Raw genomic sequence first — 25,706 nt, forward strand, 5'->3', positions numbered from 1 at the left:
GATACTTGTGCGATGAACAGGGTCTGGTGAGTCCAGTTGATTGAGCAAGGAGTAGGTCGTGTCCATTCCATATTCGGTTTTCGGAAGGGTATCTGTGCTCATTTCAAACTCGAGTTTTATGCGTCACCCCACCTCAGCTTTCCCCTGAAGCAGGCATAAGTGTGTTTTCTAAAAGCGTGACTCTGTTCTGTTTGGGGATTCAGTGCATGGGGAGCGATTTTTACATTCCCTCGATAAGTGATATCATAAGTTTCTTTTTTTGTGGGACTTATTTCACTGAGGATGATCGTACCTAAATCCACTCAGGATGCTGCTACCAGCCTCATGACGTGGATTTCATGGCTGAGTGACACTCCATTGGACCTACGTAGCACCACTTGTCCACTTGTCCACTTGTCTTTGTCCACTTGTCCACTCGTCTTTGTCCACTTGGCTCTTTCCTGGGATATCAAACGTGTACCGGAGTGGAGGTTCTTGTCAAGACAGCAGCCCTCAACTTTGGGGTCCCTGTGTCTGGTTGATTTTTTGATTTTCCCAAGGTCAACGCCCATGTGTGGAAGTGCCCTATGCTCTGTGGTTCTGTGTTTTACATGGTTTGGGAAAGAGGATACACTTGTGAAGATTGGCTGTTGGCCATTGACATCCCGCCCATCAGCTTAACAAGGCTCCCTTGACTCCGTGGCCTGTCCTGCCTTTCTGGTTTTTAGACTTTTTTCGCCTGGCCCTTTTGCCCCGGGGGGGGGCGAGAGATTTCTTTGTAGTGCTGATTTGCTCTCCCAGGTTGCTTGGTTGGCCAAAAAGGGCGTATGCGTTTTTTCCTGAATATATTCAGGAAAAAACGCATACGCCCTTTTTGGCCAACCGCATCATTGTCCACGTTCTGGCGCTTTTCATGTGCTATCGGGGCCATTCCGATGTACCCGTTGACATCCGTTTCCTGCAGTTCTGCCTTGCGTTCAGCGCCTCTTCGTAGCCTGACCTCAATATATTTTGGGGCGATAGTTATCGTTTAGAACTCTGCAGGTTTGGGAAGTGCAGTGCCCCTGAGCTCCATTTCCCAAGTCGCTTTTTTGTGAGTGGGACGCAACACGGCTGGATGGCTTCACGCCCTATTGTCGATCCGGGGTGGCAGGCTGAACCGCTGGTGAATTCTTCTTCGTGATGGGAAATGAGAGTGACATGTGCCCGACCAAACACCTCCAGCGAGTCTCTCATTGGTTCCCCCTCTTGCAGTTCATCCTGCGGACAAATTGCAGACGGTACGAAAGAGGCATGGAAAGGCGCCGAGTCTCCAAGTGGGGAGATTGTTAGTAAGGGGGCCTGAATGGAGAACACGAGCACCAGGAGATGAAAACTGAGGTGAGTTTCAGAAAGCTTTCCCGATCCCACGGTGTAGCATCCGCTGGGTTTCCAATGAGTGCTTTCGCTGTCGGAAGATTGCGTTGAACCTGGAGAGTTGGGACCCATGGAATGGGGAGCACGCAGGATTCCTTTCAAGGGTCTGCATTTGCTTTCCCAACCTCACCAATCGTCTCAGCCCCAAGAGTGTCCAGCCTTATGTCTTCTACCGCTGGGGCTGTAGATGTGGTCAATCCTGGTTGCATGCCAGTCCCTGAACGCATTTTGGAAGAATTTCTCTCTGTTTTGCCCTGCTTGTTTCTTCTTTATGTTGGAAATGTATCCTCAGAATGGGTCTGAGCTGATTTTCCCTGCTGGTTTTAGGCCGCTTTACACACACTTGATGCACTTACACAGAGATATCAAGACTTAGCTTTTAAGATGCTTACTAGTCGGATAGATACTTGTGCGATGAACAGGGTCTGGTGAGTCCAGTTGATTGAGCAAGGAGTAGGTCGTGTCCATTCCATATTCGGTTTTCGGAAGGGTATCTGTGCTCATTTCAAACTCGAGTTTTATGCGTCACCCCACCTCAGCTTTCCCCTGAAGCAGGCATAAGTGTGTTTTCTAAAAGCGTGACTCTGTTCTGTTTGGGGATTCAGTGCATGGGGAGCGATTTTTACATTCCCTCGATAAGTGATATCATAAGTTTCTTTTTTTGTGGGACTTATTTCACTGAGGATGATCGTACCTAAATCCACTCAGGATGCTGCTACCAGCCTCATGACGTGGATTTCATGGCTGAGTGACACTCCATTGGACCTACGTAGCACCACTTGTCCACTTGTCTTTGTCCACTTGTCCACTCGTCTTTGTCCACTTGGCTCTTTCCTGGGATATGAAACGTGTACCGGAGTGGAGGTTCTTGTCAAGACAGCAGCCCTCAACTTTGGGGTCCCTGTGTCTGGTTGATTTTTTTATTTTCCCAAGGTCAACGCCCATGTGTGGAAGTGCCCTATGCTCTGTGGTTCTGTGTTTTCCATGGTTTGGGAAAGAGGATACACTTGTGAAGATTGGCTGTTGGCCATTGACATCCCGCCCATCAGCTTAACAAGGCTCCCTTGACTCCGTGGCCTGTCCTGCCTTTCTGGTTTTTAGACTTTTTTCGCCTTGCCCTTTTGCCCCGGGGGGGGCGAGAGATTTCTTTGTAGTGCTGATTTGCTCTCCCAGGTTGCTTGGTTGGCCAAAAAGGGCGTATGCGTTTTTTCCTGAATATATTCAGGAAAAAACGCATACGCCCTTTTTGGCCAACCGCATCATTGTCCACGTTCTGGCGCTTTTCATGTGCTATCGGGGCCATTCCGATGTACCCGTTGACATCCGTTTCCTGCAGTTCTGCCTTGCGTTCAGCGCCTCTTCGTAGCCTGACCTCAATATATTTTGGGGCGATAGTTATCGTTTAGAACTCTGCAGGTTTGGGAAGTGCAGTGCCCCTGAGCTCCATTTCCCAAGTCGCTTTTTTGTGAGTGGGACGCAACACGGCTGGATGGCTTCACGCCCTATTGTCGATCCGGGGTGGCAGGCTGAACCGCTGGTGAATTCTTCTTCGTGATGGGAAATGAGAGTGACATGTGCCCGACCAAACACCTCCAGCGAGTCTCTCATTGGTTCCCCCTCTTGCAGTTCATCCTGCGGACAAATTGCAGACGGTACGAAAGAGGCATGGAAAGGCGCCGAGTCTCCAAGTGGGGAGATTGTTAGTAAGGGGGCCTGAATGGAGAACACGAGCACCAGGAGATGAAAACTGAGGTGAGTTTCAGAAAGCTTTCCCGATCCCACGGTGTAGCATCCGCTGGGTTTCCAATGAGTGCTTTCGCTGTCGGAAGATTGCGTTGAACCTGGAGAGTTGGGACCCATGGAATGGGGAGCACGCAGGATTCCTTTCAAGGGTCTGCATTTGCTTCCCCAACCTCACAAATCGTCTCAGCCCCAAGAGTGTCCAGCCTTATGTCTTCTGCCGCTGGGGCTGTAGATGTGGTCAATCCTGGTTGCATGCCAGTCCCTGAACGCATTTTGGAAGAATTTCTCTCTGTTTTGCCCTGCTTGTTTCTTCTTTATGTTGGAAATGTATCCTCAGAATGGGTCTGAGCTGATTTTCCCTGCTGGTTTTAGGCCGCTTTACACACACTTGATGCACTTACACAGAGATATCAAGACTTAGCTTTTAAGATGCTTACTAGTCGGATAGATACTTGTGCGATGAACAGGGTCTGGTGAGTCCAGTTGATTGAGCAAGGAGTAGGTCGTGTCCATTCCATATTCGGTTTTCGGAAGGGTATCTGTGCTCATTTCAAACTCGAGTTTTATGCGTCACCCCACCTCACCTTTCCCCTGAAGCAGGCATAAGTGTGTTTTCTAAAAGCGTGACTCTGTTCTGTTTGGGGATTCCGTGCATGGGGAGCGATTTTTACATTCCCTCGATAAGTGATATCATAAGTTTCTTTTTTTGTGGGACTTATTTCACTGAGGATGATCGTACCTAAATCCACTCAGGATGCTGCTACCAGCCTCATGACGTGGATTTCATGGCTGAGTGACACTCCATTGGACCTACGTAGCACCACTTGTCCACTTGTCCACTTGTCTTTGTCCACTTGTCCACTCGTCTTTGTCCACTTGGCTCTTTCCTGGGATATGAAACGTGTACCGGAGTGGAGGTTCTTGTCAAGACAGCAGCCCTCAACTTTGGGGTCCCTGTGTCTGGTTGATTTTTTCATTTTCCCAAGGTCAACGCCCATGTGTGGAAGTGCCCTATGCTCTGTGGTTCTGTGTTTTCCATGGTTTGGGAAAGAGGATACACTTGTGAAGATTGGCTGTTGGCCATTGACATCCCGCCCATCAGCTTAACAAGGCTCCCTTGACTCCGTGGCCTGTCCTGCCTTTCTGGTTTTTAGACTTTTTTCGCCTGGCCCTTTTGCCCCGGGGGGGGCGAGAGATTTCTTTGTAGTGCTGATTTGCTCTCCCAGGTTGCTTGGTTGGCCAAAAAGGGCGTATGCGTTTTTTCCTGAATATATTCAGGAAAAAACGCATACGCCCTTTTTGGCCAACCGCATCATTGTCCACGTTCTGGCGCTTTTCATGTGCTATCGGGGCCATTCCGATGTACCCGTTGACATCCGTTTCCTGCAGTTCTGCCTTGCGTTCAGCGCCTCTTCGTAGCCTGACCTCAATATATTTTGGGGCGATAGTTATCGTTTAGAACTCTGCAGGTTTGGGAAGTGCAGTGCCCCTGAGCTCCATTTCCCAAGTCGCTTTTTTGTGAGTGGGACGCAACACGGCTGGATGGCTTCACGCCCTATTGTCGATCCGGGGTGGCAGGCTGAACCGCTGGTGAATTCTTCTTCGTGATGGGAAATGAGAGTGACATGTGCCCGACCAAACACCTCCAGCGAGTCTCTCATTGGTTCCCCCTCTTGCAGTTCATCCTGCGGACAAATTGCAGACGGTACGAAAGAGGCATGGAAAGGCGCCGAGTCTCCAAGTGGGGAGATTGTTAGTAAGGGGGCCTGAATGGAGAACACGAGCACCAGGAGATGAAAACTGAGGTGAGTTTCAGAAAGCTTTCCCGATCCCACGGTGTAGCATCCGCTGGGTTTCCAATGAGTGCTTTCGCTGTCGGAAGATTGCGTTGAACCTGGAGAGTTGGGACCCATGGAATGGGGAGCACGCAGGATTCCTTTTAAGGGTCTGCATTTGCTTTCCCAACCTCACCAATCGTCTCAGTCCCAAGAGTGTCCAGCCTTATGTCTTCTGCCGCTGGGGCTGTAGATGTGGTCAATCCTGGTTGCATGCCAGTCCCTGAACGCATTTTGGAAGAATTTCTCTCTGTTTTGCCCTGCTTGTTTCTTCTTTATGTTGGAAATGTATCCTCAGAATGGGTCTGAGCTGATTTTCCCTGCTGGTTTTAGGCCGCTTTACACACACTTGATGCACTTACACAGAGATATCAAGACTTAGCTTTTAAGATGCTTACTAGTCGGATAGATACTTGTGCGATGAACAGGGTCTGGTGAGTCCAGTTGATTGAGCAAGGAGTAGGTCGTGTCCATTCCATATTCGGTTTTCGGAAGGGTATCTGTGCTCATTTCAAACTCGAGTTTTATGCGTCACCCCACCTCAGCTTTCCCCTGAAGCAGGCATAAGTGTGTTTTCTAAAAGCGTGACTCTGTTCTGTTTGGGGATTCAGTGCATGGGGAGCGATTTTTACATTCCCTCGATAAGTGATATCATAAGTTTCTTTTTTTGTGGGACTTATTTCACTGAGGATGATCGTACCTAAATCCACTCAGGATGCTGCTACCAGCCTCATGACGTGGATTTCATGGCTGAGTGACACTCCATTGGACCTACGTAGCACCACTTGTCCACTTGTCCACTTGTCTTTGTCCACTTGTCCACTCGTCTTTGTCCACTTGGCTCTTTCCTGGGATATGAAACGTGTACCGGAGTGGAGGTTCTTGTCAAGACAGCAGCCCTCAACTTTGGGGTCCCTGTGTCTGGTTGATTTTTTGATTTTCCCAAGGTCAACGCCCATGTGTGGAAGTGCCCTATGCTCTGTGGTTCTGTGTTTTCCATGGTTTGGGAAAGAGGATACAGTTGTGAAGATTGGCTGTTGGCCATTGACATCCCGCCCATCAGCTTAACAAGGCTCCCTTGACTCCGTGGCCTGTCCTGCCTTTCTGGTTTTTAGACTTTTTTCGCCTGGCCCTTTTGCCCCGGGGGGGGCGAGAGATTTCTTTGTAGTGCTGATTTGCTCTCCCAGGTTGCTTGGTTGGCCAAAAAGGGCGTATGCGTTTTTTCCTGAATATATTCAGGAAAAAACGCATACGCCCTTTTTGGCCAACCGCATCATTGTCCACGTTCTGGCGCTTTTCATGTGCTATCGGGGCCATTCCGATGTACCCGTTGACATCCGTTTCCTGCAGTTCTGCCTTGCGTTCAGCGCCTCTTCGTAGCCTGACCTCAATATATTTTGGGGCGATAGTTATCGTTTAGAACTCTGCAGGTTTGGGAAGTGCAGTGCCCCTGAGCTCCATTTCCCAAGTCGCTTTTTTGTGAGTGGGACGCAACACGGCTGGATGGCTTCACGCCCTATTGTCGATCCGGGGTGGCAGGCTGAACCGCTGGTGAATTCTTCTTCGTGATGGGAAATGAGAGTGACATGTGCCCGACCAAACACCTCCAGCGAGTCTCTCATTGGTTCCCCCTCTTGCAGTTCATCCTGCGGACAAATTGCAGACGGTACGAAAGAGGCATGGAAAGGCGCCGAGTCTCCAAGTGGGGAGATTGTTAGTAAGGGGGCCTGAATGGAGAACACGAGCACCAGGAGATGAAAACTGAGGTGAGTTTCAGAAAGCTTTCCCGATCCCACGGTGTAGCATCCGCTGGGTTTCCAATGAGTGCTTTCGCTGTCGGAAGATTGCGTTGAACCTGGAGAGTTGGGACCCATGGAATGGGGAGCACGCAGGATTCCTTTTAAGGGTCTGCATTTGCTTTCCCAACCTCACCAATCGTCTCAGTCCCAAGAGTGTCCAGCCTTATGTCTTCTGCCGCTGGGGCTGTAGATGTGGTCAATCCTGGTTGCATGCCAGTCCCTGAACGCATTTTGGAAGAATTTCTCTCTGTTTTGCCCTGCTTGTTTCTTCTTTATGTTGGAAATGTATCCTCAGAATGGGTCTGAGCTGATTTTCCCTGCTGGTTTTAGGCCGCTTTACACACACTTGATGCACTTACACAGAGATATCAAGACTTAGCTTTTAAGATGCTTACTAGTCGGATAGATACTTGTGCGATGAACAGGGTCTGGTGAGTCCAGTTGATTGAGCAAGGAGTAGGTCGTGTCCATTCCATATTCGGTTTTCGGAAGGGTATCTGTGCTCATTTCAAACTCGAGTTTTATGCGTCACCCCACCTCACCTTTCCCCTGAAGCAGGCATAAGTGTGTTTTCTAAAAGCGTGACTCTGTTCTGTTTGGGGATTCAGTGCATGGGGAGCGATTTTTACATTCCCTCGATAAGTGATATCATAAGTTTCTTTTTTTGTGGGACTTATTTCACTGAGGATGATCGTACCTAAATCCACTCAGGATGCTGCTACCAGCCTCATGACGTGGATTTCATGGCTGAGTGACACTCCATTGGACCTACGTAGCACCACTTGTCCACTTGTCTTTGTCCACTTGTCCACTCGTCTTTGTCCACTTGGCTCTTTCCTGGGATATGAAACGTGTACCGGAGTGGAGGTTCTTGTCAAGACAGCAGCCCTCAACTTTGGGGTCCCTGTGTCTGGTTGATTTTTTGATTTTCCCAAGGTCAACGCCCATGTGTGGAAGTGCCCTATGCTCTGTGGTTCTGTGTTTTACATGGTTTGGGAAAGAGGATACACTTGTGAAGATTGGCTGTTGGCCATTGACATCCCGCCCATCAGCTTAACAAGGCTCCCTTGACTCCGTGGCCTGTCCTGCCTTTCTGGTTTTTAGACTTTTTTCGCCTGGCCCTTTTGCCCCGGGGGGGGGCGAGAGATTTCTTTGTAGTGCTGATTTGCTCTCCCAGGTTGCTTGGTTGGCCAAAAAGGGCGTATGCGTTTTTTCCTGAATATATTCAGGAAAAAACGCATACGCCCTTTTTGGCCAACCGCATCATTGTCCACGTTCTGGCGCTTTTCATGTGCTATCGGGGCCATTCCGATGTACCCGTTGACATCCGTTTCCTGCAGTTCTGCCTTGCGTTCAGCGCCTCTTCGTAGCCTGACCTCAATATATTTTGGGGCGATAGTTATCGTTTAGAACTCTGCAGGTTTGGGAAGTGCAGTGCCCCTGAGCTCCATTTCCCAAGTCGCTTTTTTGTGAGTGGGACGCAACACGGCTGGATGGCTTCACGCCCTATTGTCGATCCGGGGTGGCAGGCTGAACCGCTGGTGAATTCTTCTTCGTGATGGGAAATGAGAGTGACATGTGCCCGACCAAACACCTCCAGCGAGTCTCTCATTGGTTCCCCCTCTTGCAGTTCATCCTGCGGACAAATTGCAGACGGTACGAAAGAGGCATGGAAAGGCGCCGAGTCTCCAAGTGGGGAGATTGTTAGTAAGGGGGCCTGAATGGAGAACACGAGCACCAGGAGATGAAAACTGAGGTGAGTTTCAGAAAGCTTTCCCGATCCCACGGTGTAGCATCCGCTGGGTTTCCAATGAGTGCTTTCGCTGTCGGAAGATTGCGTTGAACCTGGAGAGTTGGGACCCATGGAATGGGGAGCACGCAGGATTCCTTTCAAGGGTCTGCATTTGCTTTCCCAACCTCACCAATCGTCTCAGCCCCAAGAGTGTCCAGCCTTATGTCTTCTGCCGCTGGGGCTGTAGATGTGGTCAATCCTGGTTGCATGCCAGTCCCTGAACGCATTTTGGAAGAAGTTCTCTCTGTTTTGCCCTGCTTGTTTCTTCTTTATGTTGGAAATGTATCCTCAGAATGGGTCTGAGCTGATTTTCCCTGCTGGTTTTAGGCCGCTTTACACACACTTGATGCACTTACACAGAGATATCAAGACTTAGCTTTTAAGATGCTTACTAGTCGGATAGATACTTGTGCGATGAACAGGGTCTGGTGAGTCCAGTTGATTGAGCAAGGAGTAGGTCGTGTCCATTCCATATTCGGTTTTCGGAAGGGTATCTGTGCTCATTTCAAACTCGAGTTTTATGCGTCACCCCACCTCAGCTTTCCCCTGAAGCAGGCATAAGTGTGTTTTCTAAAAGCGTGACTCTGTTCTGTTTGGGGATTCAGTGCATGGGGAGCGATTTTTACATTCCCTCGATAAGTGATATCATAAGTTTCTTTTTTTGTGGGACTTATTTCACTGAGGATGATCGTACCTAAATCCACTCAGGATGCTGCTACCAGCCTCATGACGTGGATTTCATGGCTGAGTGACACTCCATTGGACCTACGTAGCACCACTTGTCCACTTGTCTTTGTCCACTTGTCCACTCGTCTTTGTCCACTTGGCTCTTTCCTGGGATATGAAACGTGTACCGGAGTGGAGGTTCTTGTCAAGACAGCAGCCCTCAACTTTGGGGTCCCTGTGTCTGGTTGATTTTTTGATTTTCCCAAGGTCAACGCCCATGTGTGGAAGTGCCCTATGCTCTGTGGTTCTGTGTTTTCCATGGTTTGGGAAAGAGGATACACTTGTGAAGATTGGCTGTTGGCCATTGACATCCCGCCCATCAGCTTAACAAGGCTCCCTTGACTCCGTGGCCTGTCCTGCCTTTCTGGTTTTTAGACTTTTTTCGCCTGGCCCTTTTGCCCCGGGGGGGGGCGAGAGATTTCTTTGTAGTGCTGATTTGCTCTCCCAGGTTGCTTGGTTGGCCAAAAAGGGCGTATGCGTTTTTTCCTGAATATATTCAGGAAAAAACGCATACGCCCTTTTTGGCCAACCGCATCATTGTCCACGTTCTGGCGCTTTTCATGTGCTATCGGGGCCATTCCGATGTACCCGTTGACATCCGTTTCCTGCAGTTCTGCCTTGCGTTCAGCGCCTCTTCGTAGCCTGACCTCAATATATTTTGGGGCGATAGTTATCGTTTAGAACTCTGCAGGTTTGGGAAGTGCAGTGCCCCTGAGCTCCATTTCCCAAGTCGCTTTTTTGTGAGTGGGACGCAACACGGCTGGATGGCTTCACGCCCTATTGTCGATCCGGGGTGGCAGGCTGAACCGCTGGTGAATTCTTCTTCGTGATGGGAAATGAGAGTGACATGTGCCCGACCAAACACCTCCAGCGAGTCTCTCATTGGTTCCCCCTCTTGCAGTTCATCCTGCGGACAAATTGCAGACGGTACGAAAGAGGCATGGAAAGGCGCCGAGTCTCCAAGTGGGGAGATTGTTAGTAAGGGGGCCTGAATGGAGAACACGAGCACCAGGAGATGAAAACTGAGGTGAGTTTCAGAAAGCTTTCCCGATCCCACGGTGTAGCATCCGCTGGGTTTCCAATGAGTGCTTTCGCTGTCGGAAGATTGCGTTGAACCTGGAGAGTTGGGACCCATGGAATGGGGAGCACGCAGGATTCCTTTCAAGGGTCTGCATTTGCTTTCCCAACCTCACCAATCGTCTCAGCCCCAAGAGTGTCCAGCCTTATGTCTTCTGCCGCTGGGGCTGTAGATGTGGTCAATCCTGGTTGCATGCCAGTCCCTGAACGCATTTTGGAAGAATTTCTCTCTGTTTTGCCCTGCTTGTTTCTTCTTTATGTTGGAAATGTATCCTCAGAATGGGTCTGAGCTGATTTTCCCTGCTGGTTTTAGGCCGCTTTACACACACTTGATGCACTTACACAGAGATATCAAGACTTAGCTTTTAAGATGCTTACTAGTCGGATAGATACTTGTGCGATGAACAGGGTCTGGTGAGTCCAGTTGATTGAGCAAGGAGTAGGTCGTGTCCATTCCATATTCGGTTTTCGGAAGGGTATCTGTGCTCATTTCAAACTCGAGTTTTATGCGTCACCCCACCTCACCTTTCCCCTGAAGCAGGCATAAGTGTGTTTTCTAAAAGCGTGACTCTGTTCTGTTTGGGGATTCCGTGCATGGGGAGCGATTTTTACATTCCCTCGATAAGTGATATCATAAGTTTCTTTTTTGGGGGACTTATTTCACTGAGGATGATCGTACCTAAATCCACTCAGGATGCTGCTACCAGCCTCATGACGTGGATTTCATGGCTGAGTGACACTCCATTGGACCTACGTAGCACCACTTGTCCACTTGTCCACTTGTCTTTGTCCACTTGTCCACTCGTCTTTGTCCACTTGGCTCTTTCCTGGGATATGAAACGTGTACCGGAGTGGAGGTTCTTGTCAAGACAGCAGCCCTCAACTTTGGGGTCCCTGTGTCTGGTTGATTTTTTCATTTCCCAAGGTCAACGCCCATGTGTGGAAGTGCCCTATGCTCTGTGGTTCTGTGTTTTCCATGGTTTGGGAAAGAGGATACACTTGTGAAGATTGGCTGTTGGCCATTGACATCCCGCCCATCAGCTTAACAAGGCTCCCTTGACTCCGTGGCCTGTCCTGCCTTTCTGGTTTTTAGACTTTTTTCGCCTTGCCCTTTTGCCCCGGGGGGGGCGAGAGATTTCTTTGTAGTGCTGATTTGCTCTCCCAGGTTGCTTGGTTGGCCAAAAAGGGCGTATGCGTTTTTTCCTGAAGGAAAAAACGCATACGCCCTTTTTGGCCAACCGCATCATTGTCCACGTTCTGGCGCTTTTCATGTGCTATCGGGGCCATTCCGATGTACCCGTTGACATCCGTTTCCTGCAGTTCTGCCTTGCGTTCAGCGCCTCTTCGTAGCCTGACCTCAATATATTTTGGGGCGATAGTTATCGTTTAGAACTCTGCAGGTTTGGGAAGTGCAGTGCCCCTGAGCTCCATTTCCCAAGTCGCTTTTTTGTGAGTGGGACGCAACACGGCTGGATGGCTTCACGCCCTATTGTCGATCCGGGGTGGCAGGCTGAACCGCTGGTGAATTCTTCTTCGTGATGGGAAATGAGAGTGACATGTGCCCGACCAAACACCTCCAGCGAGTCTCTCATTGGTTCCCCCTCTTGCAGTTCATCCTGCGGACAAATTGCAGACGGTACGAAAGAGGCATGGAAAGGCGCCGAGTCTCCAAGTGGGGAGATTGTTAGTAAGGGGGCCTGAATGGAGAACACGAGCACCAGGAGATGAAAACTGAGGTGAGTTTCAGAAAGCTTTCCCGATCCCACGGTGTAGCATCCGCTGGGTTTCCAATGAGTGCTTTCGCTGTCGGAAGATTGCGTTGAACCTGGAGAGTTGGGACCCATGGAATGGGGAGCACGCAGGATTCCTTTTAAGGGTCTGCATTTGCTTTCCCAACCTCACCAATCGTCTCAGCCCCAAGAGTGTCCAGCCTTATGTCTTCTGCCGCTGGGGCTGTAGATGTGGTCAATCCTGGTTGCATGCCAGTCCCTGAACGCATTTTGGAAGAATTTCTCTCTGTTTTGCCCTGCTTGTTTCTTCTTTATGTTGGAAATGTATCCTCAGAATGGGTCTGAGCTGATTTTCCCTGCTGGTTTTAGGCCGCTTTACACACACTTGATGCACTTACACAGAGATATCAAGACTTAGCTTTTAAGATGCTTACTAGTCGGATAGATACTTGTGCGATGAACAGGGTCTGGTGAGTCCAGTTGATTGAGCAAGGAGTAGGTCGTGTCCATTCCATATTCGGTTTTCGGAAGGGTATCTGTGCTCATTTCAAACTCGAGTTTTATGCGTCACCCCACCTCACCTTTCCCCTGAAGCAGGCATAAGTGTGTTTTCTAAAAGCGTGACTCTGTTCTGTTTGGGGATTCCGTGCATGGGGAGCGATTTTTACATTCCCTCGATAAGTGATATCATAAGTTTCTTTTTTTGTGGGACTTATTTCACTGAGGATGATCGTACCTAAATCCACTCAGGATGCTGCTACCAGCCTCATGACGTGGATTTCATGGCTGAGTGACACTCCATTGGACCTACGTAGCACCACTTGTCCACTTGTCCACTTGTCTTTGTCCACTTGTCCACTCGTCTTTGTCCACTTGGCTCTTTCCTGGGATATGAAACGTGTACCGGAGTGGAGGTTCTTGTCAAGACAGCAGCCCTCAACTTTGGGGTCCCTGTGTCTGGTTGATTTTTTCATTTTCCCAAGGTCAACGCCCATGTGTGGAAGTGCCCTATGCTCTGTGGTTCTGTGTTTTCCATGGTTTGGGAAAGAGGATACACTTGTGAAGATTGGCTGTTGGCCATTGACATCCCGCCCATCAGCTTAACAAGGCTCCCTTGACTCCGTGGCCTGTCCTGCCTTTCTGGTTTTTAGACTTTTTTCGCCTGGCCCTTTTGCCCCGGGGGGGGGGCGAGAGATTTCTTTGTAGTGCTGATTTGCTCTCCCAGGTTGCTTGGTTGGCCAAAAAGGGCGTATGCGTTTTTTCCTGAATATATTCAGGAAAAAACGCATACGCCCTTTTTGGCCAACCGCATCATTGTCCACGTTCTGGCGCTTTTCATGTGCTATCGGGGCCATTCCGATGTACCCGTTGACATCCGTTTCCTGCAGTTCTGCCTTGCGTTCAGCGCCTCTTCGTAGCCTGACCTCAATATATTTTGGGGCGATAGTTATCGTTTAGAACTCTGCAGGTTTGGGAAGTGCAGTGCCCCTGAGCTCCATTTCCCAAGTCGCTTTTTTGTGAGTGGGACGCAACACGGCTGGATGGCTTCACGCCCTATTGTCGATCCGGGGTGGCAGGCTGAACCGCTGGTGAATTCTTCTTCGTGATGGGAAATGAGAGTGACATGTGCCCGACCAAACACCTCCAGCGAGTCTCTCATTGGTTCCCCCTCTTGCAGTTCATCCTGCGGACAAATTGCAGACGGTACGAAAGAGGCATGGAAAGGCGCCGAGTCTCCAAGTGGGGAGATTGTTAGTAAGGGGGCCTGAATGGAGAACACGAGCACCAGGAGATGAAAACTGAGGTGAGTTTCAGAAAGCTTTCCCGATCCCACGGTGTAGCATCCGCTGGGTTTCCAATGAGTGCTTTCGCTGTCGGAAGATTGCGTTGAACCTGGAGAGTTGGGACCCATGGAATGGGGAGCACGCAGGATTCCTTTCAAGGGTCTGCATTTGCTTTCCCAACCTCACCAATCGTCTCAGCCCCAAGAGTGTCCAGCCTTATGTCTTCTGCCGCTGGGGCTGTAGATGTGGTCAATCCTGGTTGCATGCCAGTCCCTGAACGCATTTTGGAAGAATTTCTCTCTGTTTTGCCCTGCTTGTTTCTTCTTTATGTTGGAAATGTATCCTCAGAATGGGTCTGAGCTGATTTTCCCTGCTGGTTTTAGGCCGCTTTACACACACTTGATGCACTTACACAGAGATATCAAGACTTAGCTTTTAAGATGCTTACTAGTCGGATAGATACTTGTGCGATGAACAGGGTCTGGTGAGTCCAGTTGATTGAGCAAGGAGTAGGTCGTGTCCATTCCATATTCGGTTTTCGGAAGGGTATCTGTGCTCATTTCAAACTCGAGTTTTATGCGTCACCCCACCTCAGCTTTCCCCTGAAGCAGGCATAAGTGTGTTTTCTAAAAGCGTGACTCTGTTCTGTTTGGGGATTCAGTGCATGGGGAGCGATTTTTACATTCCCTCGATAAGTGATATCATAAGTTTCTTTTTTTGTGGGACTTATTTCACTGAGGATGATCGTACCTAAATCCACTCAGGATGCTGCTACCAGCCTCATGACGTGGATTTCATGGCTGAGTGACACTCCATTGGACCTACGTAGCACCACTTGTCCACTTGTCCACTTGTCTTTGTCCACTTGTCCACTCGTCTTTGTCCACTTGGCTCTTTCCTGGGATATGAAACGTGTACCGGAGTGGAGGTTCTTGTCAAGACAGCAGCCCTCAACTTTGGGGTCCCTGTGTCTGGTTGATTTTTTGATTTTCCCAAGGTCAACGCCCATGTGTGGAAGTGCCCTATGCTCTGTGGTTCTGTGTTTTCCATGGTTTGGGAAAGAGGATACAGTTGTGAAGATTGGCTGTTGGCCATTGACATCCCGCCCATCAGCTTAACAAGGCTCCCTTGACTCCGTGGCCTGTCCTGCCTTTCTGGTTTTTAGACTTTTTTCGCCTGGCCCTTTTGCCCCGGGGGGGGCGAGAGATTTCTTTGTAGTGCTGATTTGCTCTCCCAGGTTGCTTGGTTGGCCAAAAAGGGCGTATGCGTTTTTTCCTGAATATATTCAGGAAAAAACGCATACGCCCTTTTTGGCCAACCGCATCATTGTCCACGTTCTGGCGCTTTTCATGTGCTATCGGGGCCATTCCGATGTACCCGTTGACATCCGTTTCCTGCAGTTCTGCCTTGCGTTCAGCGCCTCTTCGTAGCCTGACCTCAATATATTTTGGGGCGATAGTTATCGTTTAGAACTCTGCAGGTTTGGGAAGTGCAGTGCCCCTGAGCTCCATTTCCCAAGTCGCTTTTTTGTGAGTGGGACGCAACACGGCTGGATGGCTTCACGCCCTATTGTCGATCCGGGGTGGCAGGCTGAACCGCTGGTGAATTCTTCTTCGTGATGGGAAATGAGAGTGACATGTGCCCGACCAAACACCTCCAGCGAGTCTCTCATTGGTTCCCCCTCTTGCAGTTCATCCTGCGGACAAATTGCAGACGGTACGAAAGAGGCATGGAAAGGCGCCGAGTCTCCAAGTGGGGAGATTGTTAGTAAGGGGGCCTGAATGGAGAACACGAGCACCAGGAGATGAAAACTGAGGTGAGTTTCAGAAAGCTTTCCCGATCCCACGGTGTAGCATCCGCTGGGTTTCCAATGAGTGCTTTCGCTGTCGGAAGATTGCGTTGAACCTGGAGAGTTGGGACCCATGGAATGGGGAGCACGCAGGATTCCTTTTAAGGGTCTGCATTTGCTTTCCCAACCTCACCAATCGTCTCAGTCCCAAGAGTGTCCAGCCTTATGTCTTCTGCCGCTGGGGCTGTAGATGTGGTCAATCCTGGTTGCATGCCAGTCCCTGAACGCATTTTGGAAGAATTTCTCTCTGTTTTGCCCTGCTTGTTTCTTCTTTATGTTGGAAATGTATCCTCAGAATGGGTCTGAGCTGATTTTCCCTGCTGGTTTTAGGCCGCTTTACACACACTTGATGCACTTACACAGAGATATCAAGACTTAGCTTTTAAGATGCTTACTAGTCGGATAGATACTTGTGCGATGAACAGGGTCTGGTGAGTCCAGTTGATTGAGCAAGGAGTAGGTCGTGTCCATTCCATATTCGGTTTTCGGAAGGGTATCTGTGCTCATTTCAAACTCGAGTTTTATGCGTCACCCCACCTCACCTTTCCCCTGAAGCAGGCATAAGTGTGTTTTCTAAAAGCGTGACTCTGTTCTGTTTGGGGATTCAGTGCATGGGGAGCGATTTTTACATTCCCTCGATAAGTGATATCATAAGTTTCTTTTTTTGTGGGACTTATTTCACTGAGGATGATCGTACCTAAATCCACTCAGGATGCTGCTACCAGCCTCATGACGTGGATTTCATGGCTGAGTGACACTCCATTGGACCTACGTAGCACCACTTGTCCACTTGTCTTTGTCCACTTGTCCACTCGTCTTTGTCCACTTGGCTCTTTCCTGGGATATGAAACGTGTACCAGAGTGGAGGTTCTTGTCAAGACAGCAGCCCTCAACTTTGGGGTCCCTGTGTCTGGTTGATTTTTTGATTTTCCCAAGGTCAACGCCCATGTGTGGAAGTGCCCTATGCTCTGTGGTTCTGTGTTTTACATGGTTTGGGAAAGAGGATACACTTGTGAAGATTGGCTGTTGGCCATTGACATCCCGCCCATCAGCTTAACAAGGCTCCCTTGACTCCGTGGCCTGTCCTGCCTTTCTGGTTTTTAGACTTTTTTCGCCTGGCCCTTTTGCCCCGGGGGGGGGCGAGAGATTTCTTTGTAGTGCTGATTTGCTCTCCCAGGTTGCTTGGTTGGCCAAAAAGGGCGTATGCGTTTTTTCCTGAATATATTCAGGAAAAAACGCATACGCCCTTTTTGGCCAACCGCATCATTGTCCACGTTCTGGCGCTTTTCATGTGCTATCGGGGCCATTCCGATGTACCCGTTGACATCCGTTTCCTGCAGTTCTGCCTTGCGTTCAGCGCCTCTTCGTAGCCTGACCTCAATATATTTTGGGGCGATAGTTATCGTTTAGAACTCTGCAGGTTTGGGAAGTGCAGTGCCCCTGAGCTCCATTTCCCAAGTCGCTTTTTTGTGAGTGGGACGCAACACGGCTGGATGGCTTCACGCCCTATTGTCGATCCGGGGTGGCAGGCTGAACCGCTGGTGAATTCTTCTTCGTGATGGGAAATGAGAGTGACATGTGCCCGACCAAACACCTCCAGCGAGTCTCTCATTGGTTCCCCCTCTTGCAGTTCATCCTGCGGACAAATTGCAGACGGTACGAAAGAGGCATGGAAAGGCGCCGAGTCTCCAAGTGGGGAGATTGTTAGTAAGGGGGCCTGAATGGAGAACACGAGCACCAGGAGATGAAAACTGAGGTGAGTTTCAGAAAGCTTTCCCGATCCCACGGTGTAGCATCCGCTGGGTTTCCAATGAGTGCTTTCGCTGTCGGAAGATTGCGTTGAACCTGGAGAGTTGGGACCCATGGAATGGGGAGCACGCAGGATTCCTTTCAAGGGTCTGCATTTGCTTTCCCAACCTCACCAATCGTCTCAGCCCCAAGAGTGTCCAGCCTTATGTCTTCTGCCGCTGGGGCTGTAGATGTGGTCAATCCTGGTTGCATGCCAGTCCCTGAACGCATTTTGGAAGAAGTTCTCTCTGTTTTGCCCTGCTTGTTTCTTCTTTATGTTGGAAATGTATCCTCAGAATGGGTCTGAGCTGATTTTCCCTGCTGGTTTTAGGCCGCTTTACACACACTTGATGCACTTACACAGAGATATCAAGACTTAGCTTTTAAGATGCTTACTAGTCGGATAGATACTTGTGCGATGAACAGGGTCTGGTGAGTCCAGTTGATTGAGCAAGGAGTAGGTCGTGTCCATTCCATATTCGGTTTTCGGAAGGGTATCTGTGCTCATTTCAAACTCGAGTTTTATGCGTCACCCCACCTCAGCTTTCCCCTGAAGCAGGCATAAGTGTGTTTTCTAAAAGCGTGACTCTGTTCTGTTTGGGGATTCAGTGCATGGGGAGCGATTTTTACATTCCCTCGATAAGTGATATCATAAGTTTCTTTTTTTGTGGGACTTATTTCACTGAGGATGATCGTACCTAAATCCACTCAGGATGCTGCTACCAGCCTCATGACGTGGATTTCATGGCTGAGTGACACTCCATTGGACCTACGTAGCACCACTTGTCCACTTGTCTTTGTCCACTTGTCCACTCGTCTTTGTCCACTTGGCTCTTTCCTGGGATATGAAACGTGTACCGGAGTGGAGGTTCTTGTCAAGACAGCAGCCCTCAACTTTGGGGTCCCTGTGTCTGGTTGATTTTTTGATTTTCCCAAGGTCAACGCCCATGTGTGGAAGTGCCCTATGCTCTGTGGTTCTGTGTTTTCCATGGTTTGGGAAAGAGGATACACTTGTGAAGATTGGCTGTTGGCCATTGACATCCCGCCCATCAGCTTAACAAGGCTCCCTTGACTCCGTGGCCTGTCCTGCCTTTCTGGTTTTTAGACTTTTTTCGCCTGGCCCTTTTGCCCCGGGGGGGGGGCGAGAGATTTCTTTGTAGTGCTGATTTGCTCTCCCAGGTTGCTTGGTTGGCCAAAAAGGGCGTATGCGTTTTTTCCTGAATATATTCAGGAAAAAACGCATACGCCCTTTTTGGCCAACCGCATCATTGTCCACGTTCTGGCGCTTTTCATGTGCTATCGGGGCCATTCCGATGTACCCGTTGACATCCGTTTCCTGCAGTTCTGCCTTGCGTTCAGCGCCTCTTCGTAGCCTGACCTCAATATATTTTGGGGCGATAGTTATCGTTTAGAACTCTGCAGGTTTGGGAAGTGCAGTGCCCCTGAGCTCCATTTCCCAAGTCGCTTTTTTGTGAGTGGGACGCAACACGGCTGGATGGCTTCACGCCCTATTGTCGATCCGGGGTGGCAGGCTGAACCGCTGGTGAATTCTTCTTCGTGATGGGAAATGAGAGTGACATGTGCCCGACCAAACACCTCCAGCGAGTCTCTCATTGGTTCCCCCTCTTGCAGTTCATCCTGCGGACAAATTGCAGACGGTACGAAAGAGGCATGGAAAGGCGCCGAGTCTCCAAGTGGGGAGATTGTTAGTAAGGGGGCCTGAATGGAGAACACGAGCACCAGGAGATGAAAACTGAGGTGAGTTTCAGAAAGCTTTCCCGATCCCACGGTGTAGCATCCGCTGGGTTTCCAATGAGTGCTTTCGCTGTCGGAAGATTGCGTTGAACCTGGAGAGTTGGGACCCATGGAATGGGGATCACGCAGGATTCCTTTTAAGGGTCTGCATTTGCTTTCCCAACCTCACCAATCGTCTCAGCCCCAAGAGTGTCCAGCCTTATGTCTTCTGCCGCTGGGGCTGTAGATGTGGTCAATCCTGGTTGCATGCCAGTCCCTGAACGCATTTTGGAAGAATTTCTCTCTGTTTTGCCCTGCTTGTTTCTTCTTTATGTTGGAAATGTATCCTCAGAATGGGTCTGAGCTGATTTTCCCTGCTGGTTTTAGGCCGCTTTACACACACTTGATGCACTTACACAGAGATATCAAGACTTAGCTTTTAAGATGCTTACTAGTCGGATAGATACTTGTGCGATGAACAGGGTCTGGTGAGTCCAGTTGATTGAGCAAGGAGTAGGTCGTGTCCATTCCATATTCGGTTTTCGGAAGGGTATCTGTGCTCATTTCAAACTCGAGTTTTATGCGTCACCCCACCTCACCTTTCCCCTGAAGCAGGCATAAGTGTGTTTTCTAAAAGCGTGACTCTGTTCTGTTTGGGGATTCCGTGCATGGGGAGCGATTTTTACATTCCCTCGATAAGTGATATCATAAGTTTCTTTTTTTGTGGGACTTATTTCACTGAGGATGATCGTACCTAAATCCACTCAGGATGCTGCTACCAGCCTCATGACGTGGATTTCATGGCTGAGTGACACTCCATTGGACCTACGTAGCACCACTTGTCCACTTGTCCACTTGTCTTTGTCCACTTGTCTTTGTCCACTTGTCCACTCGTCTTTGTCCACTTGGCTCTTTCCTGGGATATGAAACGTGTACCGGAGTGGAGGTTCTTGTCAAGACAGCAGCCCTCAACTTTGGGGTCCCTGTGTCTGGTTGATTTTTTCATTTCCCAAGGTCAACGCCCATGTGTGGAAGTGCCCTATGCTCTGTGGTTCTGTGTTTTCCATGGTTTGGGAAAGAGGATACACTTGTGAAGATTGGCTGTTGGCCATTGACATCCCGCCCATCAGCTTAACAAGGCTCCCTTGACTCCGTGGCCTGTCCTGCCTTTCTGGTTTTTAGACTTTTTTCGCCTTGCCCTTTTGCCCCGGGGGGGGCGAGAGATTTCTTTGTAGTGCTGATTTGCTCTCCCAGGTTGCTTGGTTGGCCAAAAAGGGCGTATGCGTTTTTTCCTGAAGGAAAAAACGCATACGCCCTTTTTGGCCAACCGCATCATTGTCCACGTTCTGGCGCTTTTCATGTGCTATCGGGGCCATTCCGATGTACCCGTTGACATCCGTTTCCTGCAGTTCTGCCTTGCGTTCAGCGCCTCTTCGTAGCCTGACCTCAATATATTTTGGGGCGATAGTTATCGTTTAGAACTCTGCAGGTTTGGGAAGTGCAGTGCCCCTGAGCTCCATTTCCCAAGTCGCTTTTTTGTGAGTGGGACGCAACACGGCTGGATGGCTTCACGCCCTATTGTCGATCCGGGGTGGCAGGCTGAACCGCTGGTGAATTCTTCTTCGTGATGGGAAATGAGAGTGACATGTGCCCGACCAAACACCTCCAGCGAGTCTCTCATTGGTTCCCCCTCTTGCAGTTCATCCTGCGGACAAATTGCAGACGGTACGAAAGAGGCATGGAAAGGCGCCGAGTCTCCAAGTGGGGAGATTGTTAGTAAGGGGGCCTGAATGGAGAACACGAGCACCAGGAGATGAAAACTGAGGTGAGTTTCAGAAAGCTTTCCCGATCCCACGGTGTAGCATCCGCTGGGTTTCCAATGAGTGCTTTCGCTGTCGGAAGATTGCGTTGAACCTGGAGAGTTGGGACCCATGGAATGGGGAGCACGCAGGATTCCTTTTAAGGGTCTGCATTTGCTTTCCCAACCTCACCAATCGTCTCAGCCCCAAGAGTGTCCAGCCTTATGTCTTCTGCCGCTGGGGCTGTAGATGTGGTCAATCCTGGTTGCATGCCAGTCCCTGAACGCATTTTGGAAGAATTTCTCTCTGTTTTGCCCTGCTTGTTTCTTCTTTATGTTGGAAATGTATCCTCAGAATGGGTCTGAGCTGATTTTCCCTGCTGGTTTTAGGCCGCTTTACACACACTTGATGCACTTACACAGAGATATCAAGACTTAGCTTTTAAGATGCTTACTAGTCGGATAGATACTTGTGCGATGAACAGGGTCTGGTGAGTCCAGTTGATTGAGCAAGGAGTAGGTCGTGTCCATTCCATATTCGGTTTTCGGAAGGGTATCTGTGCTCATTTCAAACTCGAGTTTTATGCGTCACCCCACCTCACCTTTCCCCTGAAGCAGGCATAAGTGTGTTTTCTAAAAGCGTGACTCTGTTCTGTTTGGGGATTCAGTGCATGGGGAGCGATTTTTACATTCCCTCGATAAGTGATATCATAAGTTTCTTTTTTTGTGGGACTTATTTCACTGAGGATGATCGTACCTAAATCCACTCAGGATGCTGCTACCAGCCTCATGACGTGGATTTCATGGCTGAGTGACACTCCATTGGACCTACGTAGCACCACTTGTCCACTTGTCCACTTGTCTTTGTCCACTTGTCCACTCGTCTTTGTCCACTTGGCTCTTTCCTGGGATATGAAACGTGTACCGGAGTGGAGGTTCTTGTCAAGACAGCAGCCCTCAACTTTGGGGTCCCTGTGTCTGGTTGATTTTTTCATTTTCCCAAGGTCAACGCCCATGTGTGGAAGTGCCCTATGCTCTGTGGTTCTGTGTTTTCCATGGTTTGGGAAAGAGGATACACTTGTGAAGATTGGCTGTTGGCCATTGACATCCCGCCCATCAGCTTAACAAGGCTCCCTTGACTCCGTGGCCTGTCCTGCCTTTCTGGTTTTTAGACTTTTTTCGCCTGGCCCTTTTGCCCCGGGGGGGTGGCGAGAGATTTCTTTGTAGTGCTGATTTGCTCTCCCAGGTTGCTTGGTTGGCCAAAAAGGGCGTATGCGTTTTTTCCTGAATATATTCAGAAAAAAACGCATACGCCCTTTTTGGCCAACCGCATCATTGTCCACGTTCTGGCGCTTTTCATGTGCTATCGGGGCCATTCCGATGTACCCGTTGACATCCGTTTCCTGCAGTTCTGCCTTGCGTTCAGCGCCTCTTCGTAGCCTGACCTCAATATATTTTGGGGCGATAGTTATCGTTTAGAACTCTGCAGGTTTGGGAAGTGCAGTGCCCCTGAGCTCCATTTCCCAAGTCGCTTTTTTGTGAGTGGGACGCAACACGGCTGGATGGCTTCACGCCCTATTGTCGATCCGGGGTGGCAGGCTGAACCGCTGGTGAATTCTTCTTCGTGATGGGAAATGAGAGTGACATGTGCCCGACCAAACACCTCCAGCGAGTCTCTCATTGGTTCCCCCTCTTGCAGTTCATCCTGCGGACAAATTGCAGACGGTACGAAAGAGGCATGGAAAGGCGCCGAGTCTCCAAGTGGGGAGATTGTTAGTAAGGGGGCCTGAATGGAGAACACGAGCACCAGGAGATGAAAACTGAGGTGAGTTTCAGAAAGCTTTCCCGATCCCACGGTGTAGCATCCGCTGGGTTTCCAATGAGTGCTTTCGCTGTCGGAAGATTGCGTTGAACCTGGAGAGTTGGGACCCATGGAATGGGGAGCACGCAGGATTCCTTTCAAGGGTCTGCATTTGCTTTCCCAACCTCACCAATCGTCTCAGCCCCAAGAGTGTCCAGCCTTATGTCTTCTGCCGCTGGGGCTGTAGATGTGGTCAATCCTGGTTGCATGCCAGTCCCTGAACGCATTTTGGAAGAATTTCTCTCTGTTTTGCTCTGCTTGTTTCTTCTTTATGTTGGAAATGTATCCTCAGAATGGGTCTGAGCTGATTTTCCCTGCTGGTTTTAGGCCGCTTTACACACACTTGATGCACTTACACAGAGATATCAAGACTTAGCTTTTAAGATGCTTACTAGTCGGATAGATACTTGTGCGATGAACAGGGTCTGGTGAGTCCAGTTGATTGAGCAAGGAGTAGGTCGTGTCCATTCCATATTCGGTTTTCGGAAGGGTATCTGTGCTCATTTCAAACTCGAGTTTTATGCGTCACCCCACCTCAGCTTTCCCCTGAAGCAGGCATAAGTGTGTTTTCTAAAAGCGTGACTCTGTTCTGTTTGGGGATTCAGTGCATGGGGAGCGATTTTTACATTCCCTCGATAAGTGATATCATAAGTTTCTTTTTTTGTGGGACTTATTTCACTGAGGATGATCGTACCTAAATCCACTCAGGATGCTGCTACCAGCCTCATGACGTGGATTTCATGGCTGAGTGACACTCCATTGGACCTACGTAGCACCACTTGTCCACTTGTCCACTTGTCTTTGTCCACTTGTCCACTCGTCTTTGTCCACTTGGCTCTTTCCTGGGATATGAAACGTGTACCGGAGTGGAGGTTCTTGTCAAGACAGCAGCCCTCAACTTTGGGGTCCCTGTGTCTGGTTGATTTTTTCATTTTCCCAAGGTCAACGCCCATGTGTGGAAGTGCCCTATGCTCTGTGGTTCTGTGTTTTCCATGGTTTGGGAAAGAGGATACACTTGTGAAGATTGGCTGTTGGCCATTGACATCCCGCCCATCAGCTTAACAAGGCTCCCTTGACTCCGTGGCCTGTCCTGCCTTTCTGGTTTTTAGACTTTTTTCGCCTGGCCCTTTTGCCCCGGGGGGGGGCGAGAGATTTCTTTGTAGTGCTGATTTGCTCTCCCAGGTTGCTTGGTTGGCCAAAAAGGGCGTATGCGTTTTTTCCTGAATATATTCAGGAAAAAACGCATACGCCCTTTTTGGCCAACCGCATCATTGTCCACGTTCTGGCGCTTTTCATGTGCTATCGGGGCCATTCCGATGTACCCGTTGACATCCGTTTCCTGCAGTTCTGCCTTGCGTTCAGCGCCTCTTCGTAGCCTGACCTCAATATATTTTGGGGCGATAGTTATCGTTTAGAACTCTGCAGGTTTGGGAAGTGCAGTGCCCCTGAGCTCCATTTCCCAAGTCGCTTTTTTGTGAGTGGGACGCAACACGGCTGGATGGCTTCACGCCCTATTGTCGATCCGGGGTGGCAGGCTGAACCGCTGGTGAATTCTTCTTCGTGATGGGAAATGAGAGTGACATGTGCCCGACCAAACACCTCCAGCGAGTCTCTCATTGGTTCCCCCTCTTGCAGTTCATCCTGCGGACAAATTGCAGACGGTACGAAAGAGGCATGGAAAGGCGCCGAGTCTCCAAGTGGGGAGATTGTTAGTAAGGGGGCCTGAATGGAGAACACGAGCACCAGGAGATGAAAACTGAGGTGAGTTTCAGAAAGCTTTCCCGATCCCACGGTGTAGCATCCGCTGGGTTTCCAATGAGTGCTTTCGCTGTCGGAAGATTGCGTTGAACCTGGAGAGTTGGGACCCATGGAATAGGGATCACGCAGGATTCCTTTTAAGGGTCTGCATTTGCTTTCCCAACCTCACCAATCGTCTCAGTCCCAAGAGTGTCCAGCCTTATGTCTTCTGCCGCTGGGGCTGTAGATGTGGTCAATCCTGGTTGCATGCCAGTCCCTGAACGCATTTTGGAAGAATTTCTCTCTGTTTTGCCCTGCTTGTTTCTTCTTTATGTTGGAAATGTATCCTCAGAATGGGTCTGAGCTGATTTTCCCTGCTGGTTTTAGGCCGCTTTACACACACTTGATGCACTTACACAGAGATATCAAGACTTAGCTTTTAAGATGCTTACTAGTCGGATAGATACTTGTGCGATGAACAGGGTCTGGTGAGTCCAGTTGATTGAGCAAGGAGTAGGTCGTGTCCATTCCATATTCGGTTTTCGGAAGGGTATCTGTGCTCATTTCAAACTCGAGTTTTATGCGTCACCCCACCTCAGCTTTCCCCTGAAGCAGGCATAAGTGTGTTTTCTAAAAGCGTGACTCTGTTCTGTTTGGGGATTCCGTGCATGGGGAGCGATTTTTACATTCCCTCGATAAGTGATATCATAAGTTTCTTTTTTTGTGGGACTTATTTCACTGAGGATGATCGTACCTAAATCCACTCAGGATGCTGCTACCAGCCTCATGACGTGGATTTCATGGCTGAGTGACACTCCATTGGACCTACGTAGCACCACTTGTCCACTTGTCTTTGTCCACTTGTCCACTCGTCTTTGTCCACTTGGCTCTTTCCTGGGATATGAAACGTGTACCGGAGTGGAGGTTCTTGTCAAGACAGCAGCCCTCAACTTTGGGGTCCCTGTGTCTGGTTGATTTTTTGATTTTCCCAAGGTCAACGCCCATGTGTGGAAGTGCCCTATGCTCTGTGGTTCTGTGTTTTACATGGTTTGGGAAAG

This window comes from Kogia breviceps, chromosome 16 (genome assembly GCF_026419965.1).
Source record: "Kogia breviceps isolate mKogBre1 chromosome 16, mKogBre1 haplotype 1, whole genome shotgun sequence".
NCBI lineage: Eukaryota > Metazoa > Chordata > Mammalia > Artiodactyla > Physeteridae > Kogia > Kogia breviceps.